This window comes from Panthera leo, chromosome E1 (assembly GCF_018350215.1).
Source record: "Panthera leo isolate Ple1 chromosome E1, P.leo_Ple1_pat1.1, whole genome shotgun sequence".
Taxonomy (NCBI): domain Eukaryota; kingdom Metazoa; phylum Chordata; class Mammalia; order Carnivora; family Felidae; genus Panthera; species Panthera leo.
In genome coordinates, this window is record NC_056692.1 from 31,147,554 (window position 1) to 31,159,284 (window position 11,731).

At 39.5% G+C, this 11,731-nt stretch overlaps 1 protein-coding gene across 6 annotated transcripts in view; it reads right to left on the reverse strand.

Moving 5' to 3' along the window:
- The window catches only part of STXBP4 (syntaxin binding protein 4), a 168,684-nt gene extending 157,003 nt beyond the window's left edge, over positions 1–11,681 (reverse strand). For 3 of the 6 annotated variants that reach the window (XM_042915451.1, XM_042915452.1, XM_042915446.1), the window contains exon 1: positions 11,638–11,678. The gene's annotated coding sequence lies outside the window, so the exon portion shown is untranslated. Of the gene's footprint in view, positions 1–5,006; positions 5,096–11,637 lie in introns of those variants that run through there. The other 3 variants (XM_042915450.1, XM_042915447.1, XM_042915448.1) reach the window with 3 other exon arrangements.
- Between the last annotated feature and the right edge of the window lie 50 nt (positions 11,682–11,731).

The window sequence follows — 11,731 nt, forward strand, 5'->3', positions numbered from 1 at the left end:
CTACGGGAAGTCAGTAACTCAGCACACCAGTAACTGATTCAAAGCAAAATTCTGGCCTTGGAAACAGCTGGACAGAAATGCAGGACAAAACTATCTTGCAGAATCCCACACAGGCTGAGGACTTGGGGACCCAAAGTTCTAGGAAGAGCAAAACTGAGGCAGAGAACTAAAATCAAGGGGATCATCCCAGCCCTTCACTAACCATTGAATGATGAAGAAATCACAGATTCTGCTGCAAATAATTTGAATAGACCCTGAAGAAAGAGCCAAACACCTTCTGGGAACCTAACATAGTGTTGTTCCACTAGCCTGGGTGTTAAAATCCTATTTCAACTTTCACAGTCCCTGTGGTAGCAAGCAACAGTAACAGGGGAAGCATGCAGATCAAAAGCAGCAGAAAAATGAAGCCAAAGTGAGTAAGATCCCCATCTAGTGGTGATTTGTCTTTACTGGACACAGGGTCCCCAGGTGCTGAAACATACCCACGTCTAATGGCTATGTCGTTGTTAAACTATACAACAGATTTCATATAATGTCACACTTAACAAGGCAGTTTTAAATATTTCTATTTAAATTATTAAAATGAAATTTAAGTATTTAAATTATTTTATTCGCTTAACACGCCTGACAGTGTCCTAAGTGCTCGAGGTGAGCTTAAAAAGCACAGTCTATCTCCAGAGACAGTCAAATAAACAGACATCAGGAGGGTGCTAAGTGCTCTGATAGTGCGCACAGGGGGCTGGGGAAGCATGGGGGAGGGCCAGCCTGCCCAGAATGTTGTCATTACTGAACACCAATATGACCAGGCACCATGTTGGAGGATTTTATACTCCCTCAAAGGAGCCCCACAAAGCAGGTATTACATATTTGTATTTACATAAATGAAAGACATTTACGTAAATGAAAATGTCATGCAGAAGCTATGTGACTTGTCCATGACCACAAGGTTAACCAGTTATAAACTGGAATTTGAATCCAGTTCTGTCTAGCTCCAAACCCAGTATTTTTCCACTACGGCATGCTGGGAAACTGAAATTTGTAGAAAAGTGTCATTCTCTGAAAATATAGGAGTATTAACAGTAGTAATATGCTGTCTCTCTCTTATTTTTTTAAGTTCATTTATTTATTTTGAGAGAGAGAGAGAGAATGGGGGAGGGGCACAGAGAGAATCCCAAGCAGGTTTCCTGCTGTCAATGCAGAGCCCAACTTGGGGCTCGAACCCACACACTGTGAGATAATGACTTGAGTGGAAATCAAGAGTCAGACACTTAACCTACTAAGCCACCCAGGTGCCCCTATGCTGTCTCTTTTATATGGAGACATTACTGCTGATTAAACTAACAGAAATGTGTTTAATTTTATCCATCCAAACAGCAGGCTTTTTTTTTTTTAAATAAACAAGATATCTATTGTCATATCCTTAAAGCTTAAATATCATAAAGTGCCTTTTCATTCCCTCTCTTCTATTTATTCCCTACTCCTTTCTTTATAGAAGTTAGCAAGCCTCTCAACCAACAAGGGTTCTATAATGTTACTTACACACACACACACACACACACACACACACACACACCCCACAACTTCACATTATTAATGAATGACACAGAAGGAAAATACTCTTATTCTTTTACTAAAAATATACCCATTCAAGAAAAATATATTGTTTTTCTAGTTTAGTGACTCATAAGAGGGAAAATGTTAGGTCAGCAAAAGCAGAGAAAGTGGAACACTGCAGGAAAGAATCTTGTTGTAAGCAAAAAATCCATTCCAGAAATCTTAAATTAGAGCTTTACTTTGATCAAAACAGTTTTAATTCTACACGACTAGAAACCTCATGGGGGTGCCTGGGTGGCTCAGTAGGTTAAGCATTCGACTTCAGCTCAGGTTATTGATCTTGCGGTTTGTGAGTGCGAGCCCCATGTTGGGCTCTGTGCTGACAGCTCCAAGCCTAGAGCCTGCTTCAGATTCTGTGTCTCCCTCTCCCTCTGAACCTCCCCGCCTCTCAAGAATAAATAAACTTAAAAAAAAAAAACTCATGAGATAAAAAGTCTGCCCATGATAAATATGTGTGAATAACAGACTTAATAATTTATATTCCCAAAGAGATGGCATTCAATACTTTCTAAAACTAGTTCTTTTTACTAGACCAAAAATAAAGAAGGTAAAAAGGGATAAAAACATCTGGTAGAAAATATGGTAAATATTAACTTCATGAAATTGCAATGTTGAATGAATATTCATAATATTGATAATGAAACAGTATGTCTTTTAGTTTTTAAAAAGTTAAAAATCCCAATGAGGTGTATGTAATGGATGTATATATCCATCCTATCACCACACCATTTCCACATAACTTAAGTACCCACTGTTTTTGTTTCTTGTGAATACTGTTAGCTCCTTTATGCATAAACAAATATGAATAAATATTGATTCCTTTGCTTTTGTTTTGACTAAGAAATTAGCTACAATCAGGCACAAAGCATCCAGCTGTTCATGCTGTGCACTGTACAATCCCTGAGGGTATGGATTATAAACCCATGATATAAATAGGTTCTCTGATGTATGCAGTAGTTCTGAATGCCATAAGCATTGCTGTGCAACCTGTTAGTTGTTTGTTTTTTTTTAATGTTTATTCACTTTTGAGAGAGACAGAGTGTGAGAAGGGGAAGGGCAGAGAGGGAGACACAGAATCCAAACGCTCTCCCCTTTTTAAAATTTTGTTTAGTTTTTTTTTTTTTAATTAATGTAGAACCTGGAATTATTTCCATATTTTTACAAAGCATCCTGACTCTTTTTTATTTTCATAGCTGCATGGCATTCCATTTTATGGAAGGACCATATTTATTTATACCCTTATTGATAGATATTTAAGTAGTTTCACATGTTTTGCTATTATAAACATGCTGCAATGAAAACTCTATATACAGGTCACATCACATGTGCACAAATTCATCTGTATGACAAATTCACAAAAATCAGCATTTATACACACTTGATATTTTTATATAAATTGCCAGACTGCCCTCAATCATCAACTGCCCTAATTTACCATCCCTCTAATAACAGTCTCTAATACCCCATGTATTATATAACTTTTGGGTTTTTGACAGTCCTGTTGTAAGATCTTAAATCTGAGTGAGGCTGAACATTTTTTAGGCTTAAGAACCATTTTGTATCTCACATAGTTCACATGTAACTGTATTTTTATATCTTTTGCCAATTTTTCTACTCATTGTTAGCTTTTTTCTGTCCAGTTTCTGGAGTTCATACATCCTAGGGAGACTATTCCCTCTGTCTGCACTAAGAATTGCAAATATATTTTCCTCCTTTTGTTCTTAGCTATGGATTTTTGTTGTTGTTGTCATACAAAAGCCTATGGCTAAATTTATCAATCCTTCATGATTTGGGGATTTTAAGTCCAATGTAAGTTCTATATACTCAAGTTATAAAGAACTCTCTCATATTTTCTTCTAGTATTTTGATGGTCTCATTTAAAAATCTTTGATCCACTTGGAAGCCATCCTAGTGTACAGTGTAAGGTATAGATCCAACGCTTATTTTCTCCCAAGATCACTCAGTTGTCTCAACCACATTATTAAATAATCCATCTTTTCCCAATGATCTGCAATTAGACCCTGACCATACATCAAAACTCATAAATGTTTGGGCCTACTTCTGGCCCATTTGTTAGCCTATCTCAGTGATGGAGGCTTTGTAATATATGTTTTATATCTGGTAAACGCAACCTTCCCTCATTGCTTCTTTTGTTAACTGTTTTCCTGGCTATTTTTGGTTGTTTTACACCTCGTTTAAAAAAACAAAACAAAATAATGCCAATTGTTGGGGAATCATGTTAAATTTACAAGTTAATGGAGGAAGCATTGGTAACTATCTTTATACTGCTGAGTCTTGCTACCCAAGAACTTGGTATGTCTTTCCATTTGTTGAAATCTTTTGTGATCTTCTGTAGTGTTTCAATATGAATATAGTGTAAAGCTGTTTTCACGTGGGTCTCACATATTTTTTATTTAATTATTTTCTAGGTATTTTAATCTTTTTTGTTGTTAATTTAATGCCTTTAAAACATCTACTATTTATTTCGAAGTATTTAAAAAGCTAGAAAAGAACTCTAATGATATTTATTTCTTTTTCTGAAGTGAAAAGTAACTAGGGGTGAAGGGAAGAAGGATGAGGTGTGATGACAATGAAGGAGGCATGTGTGGGCTTAGTGGGCTCAATAGTAAGCCCACACAGTCCCTTCATCTCCTTCATTATCATCATCATTATCACCACCACCATCAGCGGCATCACCTAATAAGGAAGGTGATTTATCAGAAGCTACTGGCCTCAAATACATCTATGTGTCTTTGAAGATCACCAGATTGTCTGGATCAACTAATTTGGGATCTCTAGTTCATCACTGAGGGTGAGGGCTTAGGCTTCTGTTATCAGTGAGGAAACAAAAGAGAAGAAAGGAGCTCAGGAAGGCTCTTAGAAGAGAACACACACTGCTAGCCTTTCCAGGCTAGCAATCTAATTGTCTTCTCAGGTTCACACGCTACATAAAGTAACCAGATTCCAGACAGCGCAATGAGAACACATAGGGCACTCCGTGATTTTATGTTCAAACAGGAAGATATGACTAAGGTCACAACTATCTAAGAAAGACATGTAAGTATGGCTTATAGCCATACTTGTAAAATATTCCTCAAAAGTGAAAATTTAGCTCAGTTAACAAACAATTATGAACAATATGAAATAGAGGATTAGAAAAAAAATGAAAGAGCAAACACATTATTCATGAAGAAATTTGAGGAGAAAGGATACCAGCAATGGTGGGAAATCCAAGTCCAAGGTTTGCCTACAAAAGGCAGGACACTAGGTCCCTTTAATACTCTATGGGTGGCAAGAGGTGATCCAGCAAGCACAAGAAAATATTCATTAGTTCATGTATACCATCAAAGAATAGTTATATAGACAATGACAAAACATCAGAAACCACCTACATATCCAAACAGATGGCTGGTTAGATAATATACCATCTATCCACATACAATGATACTACGTAATCATCAAAGATGTTTATACAGATGAATTCCTTCATATTTGTTGATTTAGAAAGCAGTCCCCAATATGTAAGTATCTGAAAAACAACAGCAGGGTAAAAACAGAATATAAAGAATTATTTCACCTTTTCAAATTACATTTATGGAAAATATATGCTAAAAGGTAAACAATAATGACCAACAGTTGAAATTAACTGTTAATCTGGTATGAGTGCCCCTTCTTGGTATCTAATTGAAAATTAGCCCCTTCTACTTAAGTTTCCTTTAATGTCATTTTCCCTTCATGTCATGCTCTTCTTTTGTCACCATTTGCTAAGGTATCAAAAAATTCTGCAAGGTGAAAGAGAAAATAACCAGAGAACTGGTAGATACCAGAGAACTGGCTACACCCTTTAAATACTTTCTATAACTATTCCTTTGTAAGCAAATTGGTAAGCAGTAAAAATAAAAGACACTTTCTCCCTGCTATAGTCTTTAAAAAGAAATAGGACTTATAGCAAAGAAACTCACAGTACAAACAGTATTTAATGTTAATTTTTCCTCATATTAACCATCTCCAGTCCATTTAAACAAAAAACACTTTGGAATTCTCCTTGCCACTGGTTTTATATTTACTAGTGCATTGCACTGGGAAAAGGACTGTCCTACAAGTTAAGATATCTGGGTTTGAGTTCCATTTCTGCTGCCCACTAGCCAAGGGGCTTGGAGGAGACACTGAACCACTCTGCTCCCCAGTTTCTCCATATGTAGAATGACAAGGCCATTCATAAAGTGATCTTTATTTATGTATTTTTTAAATTTTATTGGAGACAGAAAGAGAGGGAGGAAGGGAGGGGCACCGAGAGAAGGAGAGAGAGAATCCCAAGCAGGCTCTGTGCTCTGTGCTGTCAGCACAGAGCCTGATGCGGGGCTGGAGCCCACGAACTGTGAGATCATGACCTGAGCCAAAACCAAGAGTCAGCTGCTTAACTGACTGAGCCAGCCAGGCGCCCCCTCATAAAGTGATCTTTATGGTTCTTCTTTGGTTCTATGAATCACAAATTCTATTCCAGGCTTACTAAACTACAAGCCCCCACAGTTTTTTGAGGGGAGGACTTTCTTTTTAAAACATGCATGCACCTCTAAGACTGGTCTGGGCTATGAATGGGATAGGGTGGCCGGCAATCAGGTCATTTGTAAGAAATTGGCGGGGAGGAAAAAAAGTACTTGGAGAGTGAAATTCTACATTAGGTAGTTATTTCAAGAGAAGAGGAGGGAATGATGACGCTGGTTAGCGAATAAATAATCTTGGGTGGGGGGGGCACCTGGGTAGCTCAGTCGGTTAAGTGACCGACTCTTGATTTTGGCTCAGGTCATGATCTCACAGTTCATGAGTTTGAGCTCCAACTTGGGCTCCAGGCTGATAGTGCGTAGCCTGCTTGGAATTCTCTTTCCTTCTCCCTCTGCCCCTTCCCTGCTCTCTTTCTCAAAATAAATAAATAAACTTAAAACAAAATGTTAAAATAATTTTTAAAAATTTGGATTCTGTGACAGACGAGTTGGAAATGCTTACTATTCATAGATTAGCTGGAGCTAATGTTAAAACATTAACACAAATATATCTTGTTGTAAAGTGAGACCTATAGATTCAGTATTATACTTAAATAGACGAAACAAAAACAAAAACAAAAAAACGGGGTGGCAAAATGTCCTATACCTTACCACAGCAGAGATTCTTTGAGAAGCATTAGTATTTAAATAATCCTAGGGTTATATAATCAGGAATGGCTCCCTTGCCTGGGCCAGACTACTTAATTGATCTTTTACAAGGGGCGCCTGGGTGCATCAGTCAATAGAGTGTCCAACTCTTGACTTCCACTCAGGTCATGATCTCAGGGTTCCTGTGTTCCAAACCCGCCTCAGGCTGTGCTCTGACAGCACAGAGCCTGCTTGGGATTCTCTGTCTCCCTCTCTCTTTCTGCCCTTCCCCTACTTGCTCTCTCTCTCAAAATATATAAAAATAAACTTTGCAATAAAAATAACATGAGGGGTGCCTAGGGGGCTCAGTCAGTTAAGCTTCTGACTTTGGTCATGATCTCGTGGTTTACAAGTTCAAGCCCCGTGTCGGGCTCTGTGCTAACAGCTCAGAGCCTGGAGCCTGCTTCAGATTCTGTGTCTCCCTCTCTCTGCCCTCCCCTGCTCGTGCTCTCTCCCTCAAAGAAAAAATAAATATTTAAAAAAAAAATTTTTAGTAACATGAAAGTTTCAGGAAATCAAGATATAAAGGCCAAGAGAGCTATTTTACTATCGTCTTTATTTTGTACCCACAGGCACTACTACCACTGCCAGTGATTTTGTTTTGTTTTGTTTGTTTTGTTTTCAAGAATCTAAGCAGCTCAGGAATGCTACTCATTGGCCTTGGGGGTGGACACATAGCATCTGCCTTTAACACACAGACCAACCGTGTGGGAAACACTGGAAAACTGCTTGAAAGGAGTCCCAATCTTCTGGAAACATGAGATCTTCATCAGAGCAACAGCTCACTGCTCTCAGAAGTTTCCTGATGCTACCAGACTGCCTTCTATTTGCTTTCATTCATGCACTCGTGCACCAAACACTTACCCAGTACAATCACGTGCACTACGCTAAGTGCTTGTGATAACACGGTGAACAAGCCACAGTCCCTGCTCATTCTAGTGTTGAGAGAAAAACAGTAAAAAAGGGAAACACTAAAGCAAACTGGGGATCACATACTCAAAGGTGACATGAGCAAATGTGACTGGACAGAGGAGGGCTGATTTGGGCTGGGTAGTGTGGTATTCCAGCTAAGATCCAAACTGTAGGTCAGCCAGGAGAGAAACTGAGGGACAAAGTATTCCAGGAAAATGTCTTGAGGCAGCAAAATAAATCTGGGGTGTTTACAGTACACAAAGAAGTGTGGCTAGAGCACAGTGAATATGGGGAGAGAGAAATAGGTGAAATTTAAGAAGCAGACAGGATCTAGATGACGTAGAGTCTTATGGGCTAGGATAAGGAGCTTGGAATTTTGCTTGATATTATTTCATATACCCTGACTATTATTAGGAGACCTGAATTTGCCTGTTGCCTTGTCTCTTCCCTTTTACCTCCTGAGACTGGGCTCTCTGCTTTTGCATTTTCCCTGGTTTTCTGTCTCTGCCTTTAACCCTGCTTAGCCCAGATAGGCTGATAGGACTTAAGCCTGAATTATGTCAAAATGTCATTCCATCTACTTGGGGCAAAGTGTCCTTTCAAAAGCAGGGTCTTAGACTGCACAGGTGACCTATCCATGAAGCTGGCCCTGATCTTGATAAATATTATTTGAAAAAAATGCCTTCTATAGATGAATAATTTCTGTTTCATTTCACCTGATCTGTCAATTACATAAACTTATTCAAGATCTTTTAAATGGAGTAGCTCTTCACACTTGTGGCTTAAAGGAAGCTGCCAGGAAATAAGAAACTAGAATGTTAAGACTTACTGAGACAACTTCATGCCATCACTGTGCACAATCACTGGAAACGGTGATTACCCAGCTTATTCTCAGGCAAACTATAATTCATTTGCTCTCACTATTTATTGAAATACATTACTTTTCCTCTTTTAGGTATCAGGAAATTATTGTAATAAGTAGCAACAAGATAAACAACTGTTTGCTAGGTGTTTCATATTGCCAAATGGAGCTAGTAATTTTATTAAGCAGATAGCTAAGAAATGCAGCTCAGTGACTAACATATTAAGATTTAAGTAGCAATTTCCATAATTTATGTGATACATAAAAATACTAAAAAATGTATTTACAAATCAAAATTTTAAAATAATACATCGTTATAATCTTTAAGTCTTTGGGGAGTCTGGGTGGCTTAGTCGGCTGAAGCTCAGGTCATGATCTCGCAGTTCTTGAGTTCGAGCCCCACGTTGGGTTCTGTGCCGACAGCTTGGAGCCTGGAGCCTGCTTCAGATTCTGTGTCTCCCTCTCTCTCTCTGCCCCTCCCCCTCCCACACTCTGTCTCTCACTCTCTCAAAAATAAATAAACATTAAAAAAATTAACAAAAAAAAATCATCTTTAAGTCTTCACAAAGCCTGAAAACCAATAATCGGTTAAAATATACGACTATCAAATGGTATCTATTTTTTTCCCATTTTTTCCTTCTTTTCCCACCTTCAAGCAATTTGCTCACCCTCACCCCACAAAATAGTTTGTATAACAACCAATTTTACGTACTATGTAAAACTGAACATGATCATAGCTAACTAGAACACGTTCACAAGGTTTAATTACTTACTGCTAAAGAATAATATTACACATTAGAAGTGCCACGTCTGAGATGTCAGCCCAGCCCCTAATATTTTCAGTTTGTAATCAACACCTCTACCTGCAAAACACGGTTGTACTAACCTTGCCCTGAGGCGCTCCTAGTCCATTCACGGTAGAACTCATTACTTAGCATTAGTTATCATAATGATTTATGCAATATCACAAGCACACTCAGACTCATGAGAATTACAGCCAACACCATTTTTACTGCTATCAAGATTACTGTACCTTGGAAAGGAACAGTTTCATTTGCAATTACAAAACAAAATAATAGATGCCAAGACAAAGACACTATTACTGACATATTTATACGGTAACCTGTTGCTACATGGAAGGGGTGCCTGGAGAAAACGAAATGGTGGAAGGGAATGCATTGTTGGCTTCAATGACACCAACGTTTGCATGGGGTTTGTGTCTATGCTGTGAGGAACTTAATATACGTCAGGTCTCGTCCTGACAATCGGGTATAGGAACGAAGGTAGAGAGAGATGAAGAAGATTTTCAGACTTAATACAAGCAAATTTGTAGAAGCAGAGCATCTTGAAGTTTTTGTGATGGAGGAGGAAAGAGTCAGAAGATGCTTGGATGTTACTGGCTTTGCAATTTTCTGGCCCTGTGCCTGCAAGTTAATCAATTACTCATATGCTCTCAAGGTGACCATCATTACTCACTGCAACTGCCTTCTAACCTGCTCTACTTCCATTTTTGCCCCCCCGCTCCCTTTAATCTATTCTCCACAACAGAACCTATGTGTTTTTTAAAAAATGTGAATCAGATCACATCACTTACATGCATCAACCTGAATTCTGCAATAGCTTCCTAGGACTTTTAGAATAAAGTCCAAACCCTTGGACGTGGCTTAAAAGGCTATCATCTGGCCCCCGGAGACCTGTTTTGACCTTATTTCCTACTACTTTTCTCCGTGCTCCCTATGCTGGGTACACACTGGCCTCATGTTTGCTCTTTAATGCTATTTAGCTCTTTCTTGCCTCTGGGCCTCTGTGTGACTTGCAACTGCCATTGTGTAGGTAGGTTCCTTACGATGCAGGACGAGGCTCCAATGTCACATCTTCAGAAAGGGCTCCACTCCCTCTTCTCATCATTATGTTTAATCACACTCTCCTATTGTCCAACTGTACTGATTGTTATCTGAAATTCCCTCGTTTATACATGTTACTTGATAACCTCCCAGGTCCCTCAGTAGAAAGTACACTTTTTCATAAAGAAGTGATTCATGTTTGACTTTCTCTGTGCTGTAGCCTCAAGTAGGTTGAACACGGTCTGGCCCATGGAAAAATTACAAAAAATAAATTAAATGGTTTTATTAAATAAATGTTATTTAACACCAATTTTAATAAATAAGTGTTATTTATTTATGTCTCAGGCTTTCGGTCTCCTCATCCATAAACGGGGGATAATCCTACCTGTGCCAGTCATTAGAAATAGAGTCTAACGTTTACTAAGTTTTTACTATGTCTCAGGCACTGTGAAAGTCACTTTATATGCATATTCTTATTTACGATTATGCTTTCCATTTTACACAAAAGGCCACCACGTCTTGGGTCAAATAACTGGCCTAAGGACACAGGGCCATAGTGTGACACAGGTATGACCCCGGAGCTGCCAGAGCTCAGAACGTGGGCTTTTACCCACTACTTTATAGTTCCTAGAAAGATGCTTCCTTCCTTTACAGCAAAACTAGCCTGTGCCCTCTGCTCCCCCCAGCTCCTACTTCGTCCGTCCCGTGGGTCAAGTGAGGAAAAAGGTATTACATCCCCTACGGGATTCTTTTCCAAGATGAACATCCCCATTTCTTTCAATCCTTCCTTTTTAAAGGATCCTCGCATCTCGGTCACTCTCCTCAGGCCAAACTCGTTTGACAACGTCTTTCTGCTCCAGAACTGGTCTTTTTAACTGGGCAACTTAAGAGGCATCAGAGAAGTGGAAGCCAATTCCCAGGGGGCGAGGAAACGCCGACGTGGGAGTGTTGTGGTGCGCTGTGGTGAACACAGGCAGGCTTCCTGGAAGAGGTGACCCCTGAGCTCAAGTCCAGAGCAGTAAGCAGCGGCCAGCGGCTGAGGGCCGCTAGGTCGAGACAAAGGGTGGCGGACTTTAGGAAGATCAGGGACACAAGCCCAAATGGTGATGTGCTTGCACGCGGCGGAGCGCAAGGCGTTTTCCTAAAAGGAAGTTAGAATAGGCACTGGAGGGAAGCACAGTGGGAGGAACACTCATGAAGTAAAACGCGAACTTACCCGTAATCTGGCTACCCGGCCTCCGTAGCCCGACTGCAAACGCCGCCACCTGAGGAGTCTAGTAGCCAAAGCAGCGGCAGGCTCATCCCAGATG